Genomic DNA, 13,236 nt, shown 5'->3' on the forward strand with positions numbered 1-13,236 from the left:
CACCACCACCACCACCACTATTGAACAACCAAGCCAAAAGATCATTTTCCTGTCCACTTTGAACTCAGGTTTGCTAATGGGGCAGTACAGGAAGCACTTATCACAGTGCTCTGTGTTATAGGAGGACTTATCTGTAAGAAAAAAAGACGAGGTAAATATCCAAATAGATAGGCTACATCGACAATGTATGTATTTTCTATTATATTTGTCACTTCATTTGGTACAACACAAAAAAAAGCTCTGCTCTGTTATGCTCAGGAGCCAGGGCATCTACGTTTGATTTGGATTATGTTTCAAATGTCGGTTGACGAACTGACATGACCATTTGGATAGTGTTTGCCCCGGCAATTTTAGGTGTAGGGTAAACAGTATATAAGTTACAGGGTAGCAGCTAGGATAGCATCCAATTAACCCCTTTAAAAGCAGTTTATCATTTGAATAATGAATTAAGTAATTACAGCAGAAAGGAAGCTGTTTGAACAACCCAGACGGTTGTGTGGACCAACAATTCAGGCGTACGACTGCCACCCGCGATCCACCCCTGCAATTTAAACGCCGGTGTGATCACTGCTCGTCTGATTCGGGTGCAGTTCCCTGGTTTGGTCAGAGGAGGGAGGTAGAGCGAATACAGTAAGAGAGTGCATTTCATCATCCCTGCAATGCTAGTGAAGGTCTCTCAAGGGCAACCCATTATATCTGCAAAGTCATACACACACTTGGAGGTATTTCTGTGTGGACCACACAACGCATGTCAATTATGGCATAGTTTATGTACTGCATATGCTATCATCATTTGAAGTGGATAATTTTTTTAAAGGAGAACTATGTCCTGAAATATCTTTAGAAGATTCTGATATATCTGGTCACTCACTGTTTTCACCCTAGCCTACCCTTTAAAGCTGTAAAATATGCATGACCCCTTGAATGTATTACTAAATGTATGTATGGACCTACACAGCAATTGAAAGACCAGCATTAGCAGTTTGTGTGTGATTTGTGTGCGCACCAGCCCTTGTATGCATGTGTGTGTGTGTGTGTGTGTGTGTGTGTGTCAAAGCTGGAAATCATGTCATCAATACACCAACACACGGTCTGTGTGGAGTTGTCAGGAGACAGCAGCATAGAACAGAACAAAACAAATCTCTCTTCAAAATGATTGTCAAAATGAAAACTGATTTCGAGCCACCTTTACCACCCACACAACTCCTATTCAACCACTGAATGTTATACACAAATGTTTACACAGATATGTTAATATCATTGTTGTAACAATACTTCTCTTTTCAATACTTGACTCACAGTCGATGAGGGACACAGTAACAGCAAAGCACTACTCAAACACTACAGAATAAAAGCTCACTGTTCTACGAGGACACAGAGAGAGAACAAACAAAGCCCTTAGTAAACATTGAACACAATATCAAATGCTCCCTCTGCCACTGAACTCCAGAGGATGTTAGGAGGCTGAACTGAAGACACGCCCCCGCACCCCTTGCCTGTCTCTCTGGTCTGCCTCCTCCAGCCTTCCTGCCCTGCCTCCCTCTCTGCCTATACTTCCCTGCCTGCCTGTCTGGTCTGTCTCCCCCTGCCTACTTGGTCTCCCTGACTGGTCTGTTTCCCCCAGCCTGCCTTTCCTGTCTGCCTCCCCCTGCCTGGCCTCTAGCCAGAGCCTGTAAAGAGTGCTGGGTCAGCAGAAGGTGAGGGGGAACATAAAACAAAGTGGGAACGACATGACTGCCCCTCATAAAACTACTAACCATCAACCGTGCAGTATCTTTAATCAATACAGGGCATATACTGTGGCCCCGAGATTTGTCTCTTTCTGTAGAGTTAGCGAGTCTAGAACCACGTTATTCAATGCTCATTGGGGGGGAGACTAAGATGGCGGATGGGCCTTTTGTGATGATGGATATTTTTGCTTTGCGTGACGGAGGCCTTTGGGTATGGATTTAGAGGGTTCCGATGACCAGTGATGAATGTCACCGAGCGTTAAAAGGCATTTGGACTGGATCTGTGTTTTAACAGAGTACAATAGGTTTTTTGTCAGAGCAATGCAGGGAGAGGCTACGGCATAGACGGTTCAGAAACACTCTTAACAAAATGGGGGGAGGAGTACAGCTGCAGTCTTTCTGAGGTATTACTTCGCAAGCCATCACAGGATTCTTGCCCAATCAAACCAGCATTGACGAGCATGCAAAGATCAAAAGGTAACAGCATGAGCATACACAGAGAAAGCAACAAACCTGAACAGTGTTCCACTAGTTTACTTGATTTTTATGATTTTGTGAGGGCATTTTCCCTATGCACAGTAGCAAGGAGCGGACGCCAGTTGGGTTCCACATCGGTGCTAATATTCACATTTGGCACCAAGACTTTCTGTGTCACACACAGAGTACTCTCTCTACTAATTGAGTTAACATTGCTTTCAGCCAAATATCCCTCACTGCACTAATTAGAAGAACCCAAAACCCTTCAGGAGCAACACACATCCAACGTCATGCACAAACGCTTTCTCTTAAAAAGCCGGAGTGAAAGGGGGTGTGTAATGTGTGAAAGAGAGAAGAGGGTGGGGGCCATCTAGGAACGGGAGTTGGGTAGCAATCTACAGAACATCCCCAGCTCTCTGTACTGGATGCAACACTTTGGACACTTTCCAGCTCCCTCCCTGTTGTCTGGGCTGTTTCCTTTGCCCAGCTCCCTCCCTGTTGTCTGGGCTGTTTCCTTTGCCCAGCTCCCTCCCTGTTGTTTGGGCTGTTTCCTTCGCCCAGCTCCCTCCCTGTTGTCTGGGCTGTTTCTTTCGCCCAGCTCCCTCCCTGTTGTCTGGGCTGTTTCCTTCGGCTGTTTCCTTCGCCCAGCTCCCTCCCTGTTGTCTGGGCTGTTTCCTTCACCCAGCTCCCTCCCTGTTGTCTGGGCTGTTTCCTTCACCCAGCTCCCTCCCTGTTGACTGGGCTGTTTCCTCCTCCCTGTTGTCTGGGCCCTTCAGCTCCCTCCCTGTTGCCTGGGCTGCTCCCAGCTCCCCTGTTGCCTGGGCTGTTTCCTTCGTCCAGCTCCCTCCCTGTTGTCTGGGCTGTTTCCTTCACCCAGCTCCCTCCCTGTTGCCTGGGCTGTTTCCTTTGTCCAGCTCCCTCCCTGTTGTCTGGGCTGTTTTCCCAGCTTCACCCAGCTCCCAGCTCCCTGTTGACTGGGCTGTTTCCTTTGCCCAGCTCCCTCCCTGTTGCCTGGGCTGTTTCCTTCGTCCAGCTCCCTACCTGTTGTCTGGGCTGTTTCCTTCGCCCAGCTCCCTCCCTGTTGTCTGGGCTGTTTCTTTTGCCCAGCTCCCTCCCTGTTGTCTGGGCTGTTTCCTTCGCCCAGCTCCCTCCCTGTTGTCTGGGCTGTTTCCTTCGCCCAGCTCCCTCCCTGTTGTCTGGGCTGTTTCCTTCGTCCAGCTCCCTCCCTGTTGTCTGGGCTGTTTCCTTCATCCAGCTCCCTCCCTGTTGTCTGGGCTGTTTCCTTCGCCCAGCTCCCTCCCTGTTGTCTGGGCTGTTTACACATGGTTAGCAGATGTTAATCAAATCAAATCAAAGTTTATCTGTCACCTGCGCTGAATACATCAGGTGTAGACCTTACAGTGAAATGCTGACTTACAGGCTCTAACCAATAGTGCAAAAAAGGTGTTAGGTGACCAATAGGTAAGTAAAGAAATAAAACAACAATAAAAAGACAGGCTATATACAGTAGCGAGGCTATAAAAGTAGCGAGGCTATAAAAGTAGCGAGGCTACATACAGACACCGGTTAGTCAGGCTGATTGAGGTAGTATGTACATGTAGATATGGTTAACGTGACTATGCATATATGATGAACAGAGTAGCAGTCACGTAAAATAAGGGTTGGTGGGTGGTGGAAGGGACACAATGCAGATAGCCCAGTTAGCCAATGTGCGGGAGCACTGGTTGGTCGGCCCAATTGAGGTAGTATGTACATGAATGTATAGTTAAAGTGACTATGCATATAAGATAAACAGAGAGTAGCAGCAGCGTAAAAAGAGGGGTGGGGGCACACAATGCAAATAGTCCGGTTAGCCATTTGATTACCTGTTCAGGAGTCTTATGGCTTGGGGGTAAAAACTGTTGAGAAGCCTTTTTGTCCTAGACTTGGCACTCCAGTACAGCTTGCCATGTGGTAGTAGAGAGAACAGTTTATGACTGGGGTGGCTGGGGTCTTTGACAATTTTTAGGGCCTTCCTCTGACACCGCCTGGTGTAGAGGTCCTGGATGGCAGGCAGCTTTGCCCCAGTGATGTACTGGGCCGTACGCACTACCCTCTGAAGTGCCTTGCGGATAGAGGCCGAGCAATTGCCGTACCAGGCAGTGATGCAACCAGTCAGGATGCTCTCGATGTTGCAGCTGTAGAACCTTCTGAGTATCTCGGGACCCATGCCAAATCTTTTTCGTTTCCTGAGGGGGAATAGGCTTTGTCGTGCCCTCTTCACGACTGTCTTGGTGTGTTTGGACCATTCTAGTTTGTTGTTGATGTGGACACCAAGGAACTTGAAGCTCTCAACCTGCTCCACTACAGCCCCGTCGATGGGAATGGGGGCGTGCTCGGTCCTCCTTTTCCTGTAGTCCACAATAATCTCCTTAGTCTTGGTTACGTTGAGGGATAGGTTGTTATTCTGGCACCACCCGGCCAGGTCTCTGACTTCCTCCCTATAGACTGTCTCGTCGTTGTCGGTGATCAGGCCTACCACTGTTGTGTTGTCTGCAATGCGAGTGTAGGGAAATACTTGTGCTTCTAGTTCTGACAGTGCAGTAATATATTTTTTTAACCAGGTAGGCTAGTTGAGAACAAGTTCTCATTTACAATTGCAATCTGGCCAAGATAAAGCAAAGCAGTTCGACACGTACAACAACACAGAGTTACACATGGAGTAAAACAAACATGCAGTCAATAATACAGTAGAAAAATAAATCTATATACAATGTGAGCAAGTGAGGTGAGATAAGGGAGGTAAAGGCAAAAAAAGGCCATGGTGGCGAAGTAAATACAATATAGCAAGTAAAACACTGGAATGGTTGATTTGCAGTGGAAGAATGTGCAAAGTAGAGATAGAAATAATGGGGTGCAAAGGAGCTAAATAAATAAATAAATACAGTAGGGAAAGAGGTAGTTGTTTGGGCTAAATTATAGATGGGCTATGTACAGGTGCAGTAATCTGTGAGGTACTCTGACAGCTGATGCTTAAAGCTAGTGAGGGAGATAAGTGTTTCCAGTTTCAGAGATTTTTGTAGTTCGTTCCAGTCATTGGCAGCAGAGAACTGGAAGGAGAGGTGGCCAAAGGAAGAATTGGTTTTGGGGGTGACCAGAGAGATATACCTGCTGGAGCGCGTGCTACAGGTGGATGCTGGTATGGTGACCTGCGAGCTGAGATAAGGGGGGACTTTAGATTACCTTGTAGTTTACCTGGAGCCAGTGGGTTTTACGACGAGTATGAAGTGAGGGCCAGCCAACGAGAGCGTACAGGTCGCAGTGGTGGGTAGTATATGGGGCTTTGGTGACAAAACAGATGGCACTGTGATAGACTGCATCCAATTTATTGAGTAGGGTATTGGAGGCTATTTTGTAACTGACATCACCGAAGTCGAGGATTGGTAGGATGGTCCGTTTTACGTATATTTGGCAGCATGAGTGAAGGATGCTTTGTTGCGAAATAGGAAGACAATTCTAGATTTAACTTTGGATTGGAGATGTTTGATGTGAGTCTGGAAGGAGAGTTTACAGTCTAACCAGACACCTAGGTATTTGTAGTTGTCCACATATTCTAAGTCAGAGCCGTCCAGAGTAGTGATGTTGGACAGGCGGGCAGGTGCAGGCAGCGATCGGTTGAAGAGCATGCATTTAGTTTTACTTGTATTTAAGAGCAATTGGAGGCCACGGAAGGAGAGCTGTATGGCATTGAAGCTTGCCTAGAGGCTTGTTAACACAGTGTCCAAAGAAGGGCCAGAAGTATACAGAATGGTGTTGTCTGCGTAGAGGTGGATCAGAGACTCACCAGCAGCAAGAGCGACATCATTGATGTATACAGAGAAGAGAGTCGGTCCAAGAATTGAACCCTGTGGCACCCCTATAGAGACTGCCAGAGGCCCGGACAACAGACCCTCTGATTTGACACATCGAACTCTATCAGAGAAGTAGTTGGTGAACCAGGCGAGGCAATCATTTGAGAAACCAAGGCTCAAGTCGAGTCTGCCGATGAGGATGTGGTGATTGACAGAGTCGAAAGCCTTGGCCAGATCAATGAATACGGCTGCACAGTATTGTTTCTTATCGATGGCGGTTAAGATATCGTTTAGGACCTTGAGCGTGGCTGAGGTGCACCCATGACCAGCTCTGAGTCCATGTTGCATAGTGGAAACACGGATGGTGGGATTCTAAATGGTCGGTAATATGTTTGTTGACTTGGCTTTCGAAGACCTTAGATAGGCAGAGTAGGATAGATATAGGTCTGTAGCAGTTTGGCTCAAGAGTGTCCCCCCCTTTGAAGAGGGGGATGACCGCAGCTGCTTTACAATCTTTGGGAATCTCAGACGACACAAAAGAGAGGTTGAACAGGCTAGTAATAGGGGTGGCAACAATTTTGGCAGATAATTTTAGAAAGAAAGGTTCCAGATTGTCTAGCCCGGCTGATTTGTAGGGGTCCAGATTTTCAGCTGACTGGATTTGGGAGAAGGAGAAATGGGGAAGGCTTGTGCGAGTTGCTGTGGGGGGTGCAGTGCTGTTGATCGGGGTAGGGGTAGCCAGGTGGAAAGCATGGCCAGCCATAGAAAAATGCTTATTGAAATTCTCAATTATAGTGGATCTATCGGTGGTGACAGTGTTTCCTATCTTCAGTGCAGTGGGCAGCTGGGAGGAGGTGTTCTTATTCTCCATGGACTTTACAGTGTCCCAGAACTTTTTTGAGTTTGTGTTGCAGGAAGCAAATTTCTGCTTGAAAAAGCTAGCCTTGGCTTTTCTAACTGCCTGTGTATATTGGTTTCTAGCTTCCCTGAAAAGTTGCATATCACCGGGGCTGTCCGATGCTAATGCAGAACGCCATGGGATATTTTTGTGTTGGTTAAGGGCAGTCAGGTCTGGAGAGAACCAAGGGCTATATCTGTTCCTGGTTCTAAATTTCTTGAATGGGGCATGCTTATTTAAGACGGTGAGGAAGGCTTTTTTTTTAAATAACCAGGCATCCTCTACTGACGGGATGAGATCAATATCCTTCCAGGATACCCCGGCCAGGTCGATTAGAAAGGCCTGCTCGCTGAAGTGTTTCAGGGAGCGTTTGACAGTGATGAGTGGAGGTCGTTTGACCGCTGACCCATTATGGATGCAGGCAATGAGGCAGTGATCGCTAAGATCTTGGTTGAAAACAGCAGAGGTGTATTTAGAGGGCAAGTTGGTTAGGATGATATCTATGAGGGTGCCCGTGTTTACGGCTTTGGGGTGGTACCTGGTAGGTTCATTGATAATTTGTGTGAGATTGAGGGCATCAAGCTTAGATTGTAGGTTGGCTGGGGTGTTAAGCATGTTCCAGTTTAGGTCGCCTAGCAGCACGAGCTCTGAAGATAGATGGGGGGCAATCAGTTCACATATGGTGTCCAGAGCACAGCTGGGGGCAGAGGGTGGTCTATAGCAGGCGGCAACGGTGAGATACTTGTTTTTAGAGGGGTGGATTTTTAAAAGTAGAAGTTCAAATTGTTTGGGTACAGACCTGGATAGTAGGACAGAACTCTGCAGGCTATCTTTGCAGTAGATTGCAACACTGCCCCCTTTGGCCATTCTATCTTGTCTGAAAATGTTGTAGTTAGGGATGAAAATGTCTTAATTTTTGGTGGTCTCCTATAATATCTTACAAGTAATACAACAATTCCACAACAACTACCTAATACACACAAATCTAAAGGGATGGAATAAGAATATGTTCATATAAATATATGGATGGGCCATGACCGAGCAGCATAGGCAAGATGCAATAGATGGTTTAAAATACAGTATATATACATATGAAATGAGTATGTAAGATATGTAAACATTATTTAAGTGGCATTATTTAAAGTGACTAGTGATCCATTTATTAAAGTGGCCAATGATTTTGAGTCTGTATGTAGGCAGCAGCCTCTCTGTGTTAGTGATGGCTGTTTAACAGTCTGATGGCCTTGAGATAGAAGCTGTTTTTCACTCTATCGGTCCCAGCTTTGATGCACCTGTACTGACCTCGCCTTCTGGATGGTAGCAGGGCTCGGGTGGTTGTTGTCCTTGATTATCTTTTTGGCCTTGAGCATGCACCCTTGTGGGGACCCATTGTCGAGGATCAGCAAGTGGAGATATTGTTTCCTACCTTCACCACCTGGGGGCGGCCGGTCAGAAAGTCCAGGACCCAATCGCATAGGGTGTGGTTGAGACCCAGGGTCTCAAGCTTAATGATGAGCTTGGAGGGTACTATGGTGTTGAATGCTGAGCTGTAGTCAATTAACAGCATTCTTATATAAGCTTTTATCTTGTCCAGATGGGTTAGGGCAGTGTGCAGTGTGATGGCGATTGCTTCGTCTGTGGACGTATTGGGGCAGTATGCAAATTGAAGTGGGTCTAGGGTGGCAGGTAAGGTGGAGGTGATATGATCCTTGACTAGTCTCTCAAAGCACTTCATGACGACAGAAGTGAGTGCTATGGGGTGATAGTCATTTAGTTCAGTTATCTTTGCCTTCTTGGGTACAGGAACAATGGTGAACGGAAAGGCACTGGAGCAACGAACTGCACTTGCTGTCTCTTCCTGGTCGGTTCCCCTCTCTCCACTGGGATTCTCTGCCTCTAACCCTATTACAGGGGCTGAGTCACTGGCTTACTGGTGCTCTTCCATGCCGTCCCTAGGAGGGGTGCGTCACTTGAGTGGGTTGAGTCACTGACGTGATTTTCCTGTCCGGGTTGGCGCCCCCACTTGGGTTGTGCCGTGGGGGAGATCTTCGTGGGCTATACTCGACATTGTCTCAGGATGGTAATTTGGTGGTGTGAGGGCTGTGCTTTGGCAAAGTGGGTGGGGTTATATCCTGCCTGGGGGTATCGTCGGACAGGGCCACAGTGTCTCCCAACCCCTCCTGTCTCAGCCTCCAGTATTTATGCTGCAGTAGTTTATATGTCGGGGGGCTAGGGTCAGTCTGTTATATCTGGAGTATTTATCCTGTCTTATCCGGTGTCTTGTGTGAATTTAAGTATGCTCTCTCTAATCCTCTCTTTTTTTCTTTCTCTCTTTCTTTCGTTCTTTCTTTCTTTCTCTCAGAGGACCTGAGCACTAGGACCATGCCTCAGGACTACCTGGCCTGATGACTCCTTGCTGTCCCCCGTCCACCTGGTCGTGCTGCTGCTCCAGTTTCAACTGTTCTGCCTGCGGTTATGGAACCCTGACCTGTTCACCGGACGTGCTACCTGTCCCAGACCTGCTGTTTTCAACTCTCTAGAGACAGCAGGAGCGGTAGAGATGCTCTTAATGATCGGCTATGAAAAGCCAACTGACATTTACTCCTGAGGTGCTGACCTGGTACACCCTCGACAACCACTGTGATTATTATTATTTGACCCTGCTGGTCATCTCTGAACATTTGATCATCTTGGCCATGTTCTGTTATAATCTCCACCCGGCACAGCCAGAAGAGGACTGGCCACCCCTCAGAACCTGCTTCCTCTCTAGGTTTCTTCCTAGGTTCTGGCCTTTCTAGGGAGTTTTTCCTAGCCACCGTGCTTCTACACCTGTATTGCTTGCTGTTTGGGGTTTTAGGCTCGGTGTCTGTACAGCACTTTGTGACATCAGCGTATGTAAGAAGGGCTTTTTAAATACATTTGATTGATTGATGGCCATCTTAAAGCATGTGGGGACAGCAGACTGGGATAGGGAGAGATTGAATATGTCCGTAAACACACCAGCCAGCTGGTCTGTGCATGCTCTGAGGACTCAGCTAGGGATGCCGTCTGCGCCGGCAGCCTTGCGAGGGTTAACACGTTTAAATGTCTCTCTCATCACAATAGCTGCAGGACGTCCGGCCGAGCTGGACCCGCCCTCGCTGGGGAGTGAACCCTTTACGCATTGCAGTGGAAGCCCAGCTAGGCAGACAGGCAGGCAGTCACACCTACTCCAGAGACCACAGAGTGCAGTTGATTGACACTAATATCAAAGCAAACGTGCCCTCCTCCTCGGCTCTGCTCTACTTCAGGAAAAGCACAAAGAGTCAGAGAGAGAGGTGTCCTTCAGCTCTGCACAGATGAGGGGAATTGAACTAAGAATATCATAGGCAGTGTGATAGTACGAAAATGAATGCGTGCACTACTGTAAGTTGCTATGGATAAGGGCATCTGCAAAATGACTAAAATGTATTTGTGAAATGTACAATTGATTCATATTTCTCAGAGTGCAATGATACTGAAAACACTACAGGCTCCCACAACATTTTTCCACAATGTCAAATATCCTTTACTGATAATCGGAGCTTTTTACACAGGACTAAAAGCAACATTTCTCACATAGCCAACCTCTGTGTTAGCAGTCAATTAGTGAAATGGTTCAACCTCTCCTCCAACATTCTACAATACAGCTCAATGGAACTCCTCGAACCCTCCTCTCTGGTGTGAGTTCCGTAACGGAGGGATGTCATTTTTACAGCACACGAGGGTTCTATATAGAGAATGATGGATGTTTGTGTCAGTGTGCTTCTACCAGACACAGTCCCAGTGTCTTGATGAATGAATGGATTCTATGACAGCCCTTCTTCTAACCCTCTACTGTAGTCAGTTATTAGTATAGCTGCCTGGCTCCAAAGACTCACAGTGGGGCTTGGTATATAGGCACTAGCACTAGGCAGTGGGGCGCAGGCAGCATGTCAAGCATGCAAAGACGAAGTCACCCTTGCAGGGGCTGTTAAATAATGCAAATGTTGTTTCAGAGAGAGATGGAGGGGGGAAGTGAAGAGGGGGAGATTGAAGAGATTGAAGGAAAAAGGGGAGAGACCAAGAGATGGGGAGAGAATGAGAGTGAAAGAGAGACAGAGAGAGGGAGGGGGGGCATGGGGGGGGGATAGAAGGGGGAGAGGATGAGATAAGTGTGGCTGAGATAAGTGTGTGTGAGAGAGAGATTGAAAAGATAGATAGAACAATAAAAAGAGAGAGAAAGAGGGGGAGAGAGAGGAAGAGAGAGTGAGCAGAGATTGAGAGAGCAGATAGGAGCAGATAGGAGATTAATAGTTAATTCATACAGCAGCTTCTGGGCATGTGCAGTGTTTTAGGAGACCTGTTTCTCCTCTCTATAGGGTTATTTAGGAGACCTGTTTCTCCTCTCTATAGGGTTATTTAGGAGACCTGTTTCTCCTCTCTATAGGGTTATTTAGGAGACCTGTTTCTCCTCTCTATAGGGTTATTTAGGAGACCTGTTTCTCCTCTCTATAGGGTTATTTAGGAGACCTGTTTCTCCTCTCTATAGGGTTATTTAGGAGACCGGTTTCTCCTCTCTATAGGGTTATTTAGGAGACCTGTTTCTCCTCTCTATAGGGTTATTTAGGAGACCTGTTTCTCCTCTCTATAGGGTTATTTAGGAGACCTGTTTCTCCTCTCTATAGGGTTATTTAGGAGACCGGTTTCTGTCCCATGTTCTCCCTAGAAAAATGGGACAGCCTGGTAAAATAAAGGTAAAATAAAACGTTTAGTAACCTTGTCTGGTTGTTTTACGCTCAATTAGCGTAATTGAAATGAGATGCACCAATGCATCAAAATGAATTGTCATGCATTTTATTTTGACGCTCATTTGACTTATAAACGGAATGGTTTCAAATAACCGACCGCAGACAATAGAAATGAAAAACACACTTGTTGACCCTGTGCATCCTTTTCGAAATGTGGAATTAATGTACCTAACCAAACCCCATGTATCAACACAAAGAAGACACACTTATTCCGTTTCAGATAAGAGTAGGATAAAGGTAAGGTGAAGAAACGGTTCATGACATTTTAAATAGTTTTCTGAACAGCTTTGGAGCCTGGTGGGGAATGTAAATGAAGAGTTGTGCCAAACATTCGCTGAAGTGCCTTCCATCCATTCGCTATATTTGACAGTGGCTTTTAAGCATTAACCAAATTCATACTGGTCTCATATAGTGTTGTTTTCATGCAGGTTGTCACAGTCACATTGACTGGAGGAAAATACAGGGAAATTACCATTACTATTACATGTCGGGGTAACTGGATGCTTGACAAGAACATGACCTTGTTTTATATTTCGTTTTATATGGGATATTCAGTGGAAATTCGTTTTTAAAAATCTCGACAATAGCTATTGAACCAAGCATGCCATGACTATGAAAATGTTATATTCCCGAATCAGTGGTGAATGAAGAACAATCTACGCCTTTTTTGTTGATAAAAAAATAAAATAAAAATATATATATCCATTTCGGATTTCCAGCGTGACATGAAAACCGCGTATGCAGCAGCATTTCACCCTGCATTTCAATGCTGGCTTGCCTCTGAAGCTAAACAGGGTCGGTCCTGGTCGCCCCTGGATGGGAGACTAGATGCTGCGGGAAGTGGTGTTGGAGGGCCAGACTTCCCTCTGGTCTAAGGAGATCTCAATGCCACAGGGAAGGGGAAATGTGTCCTGCGTAGGGAGCCGTCTTTTAGGTGGGACATTAAACAAGACTCCTGACTCTCTGTGGTCATTAAAAATCCCATGGCACTTATTGTAAGAGTAGGGGTGATAACCCCGGTGTCATGGCTAAATTACCAACCTGGCCCCATTCCATCATGGCCACTTAATCATCCCCCTCATTCCTAATTGGCATATATCACTCCTCACCTCTCTAGCTGATGTGCGGTGAGCGTTATGGCACAAAAATGGTCGCCGTGCATCACCCAGGTGGGTGTTACACATTGATGGTGGATGAGGTGTTTCCCCCAACTATGTAAAGCGCTGTGACATATCCACTCCAATGAATTAACGAGCTACTGAAATGGTGCATGACGTGAGTTACCTACAGAAGCCTACGTAAACTGAAGTGTGCATTCACCCTACTTGCGAAAACATTTAGGTCAGACTTTTGAAGATATATATATATATATAGCTAATCTGTGGTATCTAAGTGGAAGTTTGCCAAACTGTGTAACCTAGTAGCCTAATCTTGTGTAATAGGGGCAGCAGACGTTTTGCAGTAGGTTTTTGTCAGTGAAGGCGTGGGACGTT

The sequence above is a fragment of the Oncorhynchus tshawytscha genome, linkage group LG34, assembly GCF_018296145.1.
Source record: "Oncorhynchus tshawytscha isolate Ot180627B linkage group LG34, Otsh_v2.0, whole genome shotgun sequence".
Lineage (NCBI taxonomy): Eukaryota > Metazoa > Chordata > Actinopteri > Salmoniformes > Salmonidae > Oncorhynchus > Oncorhynchus tshawytscha.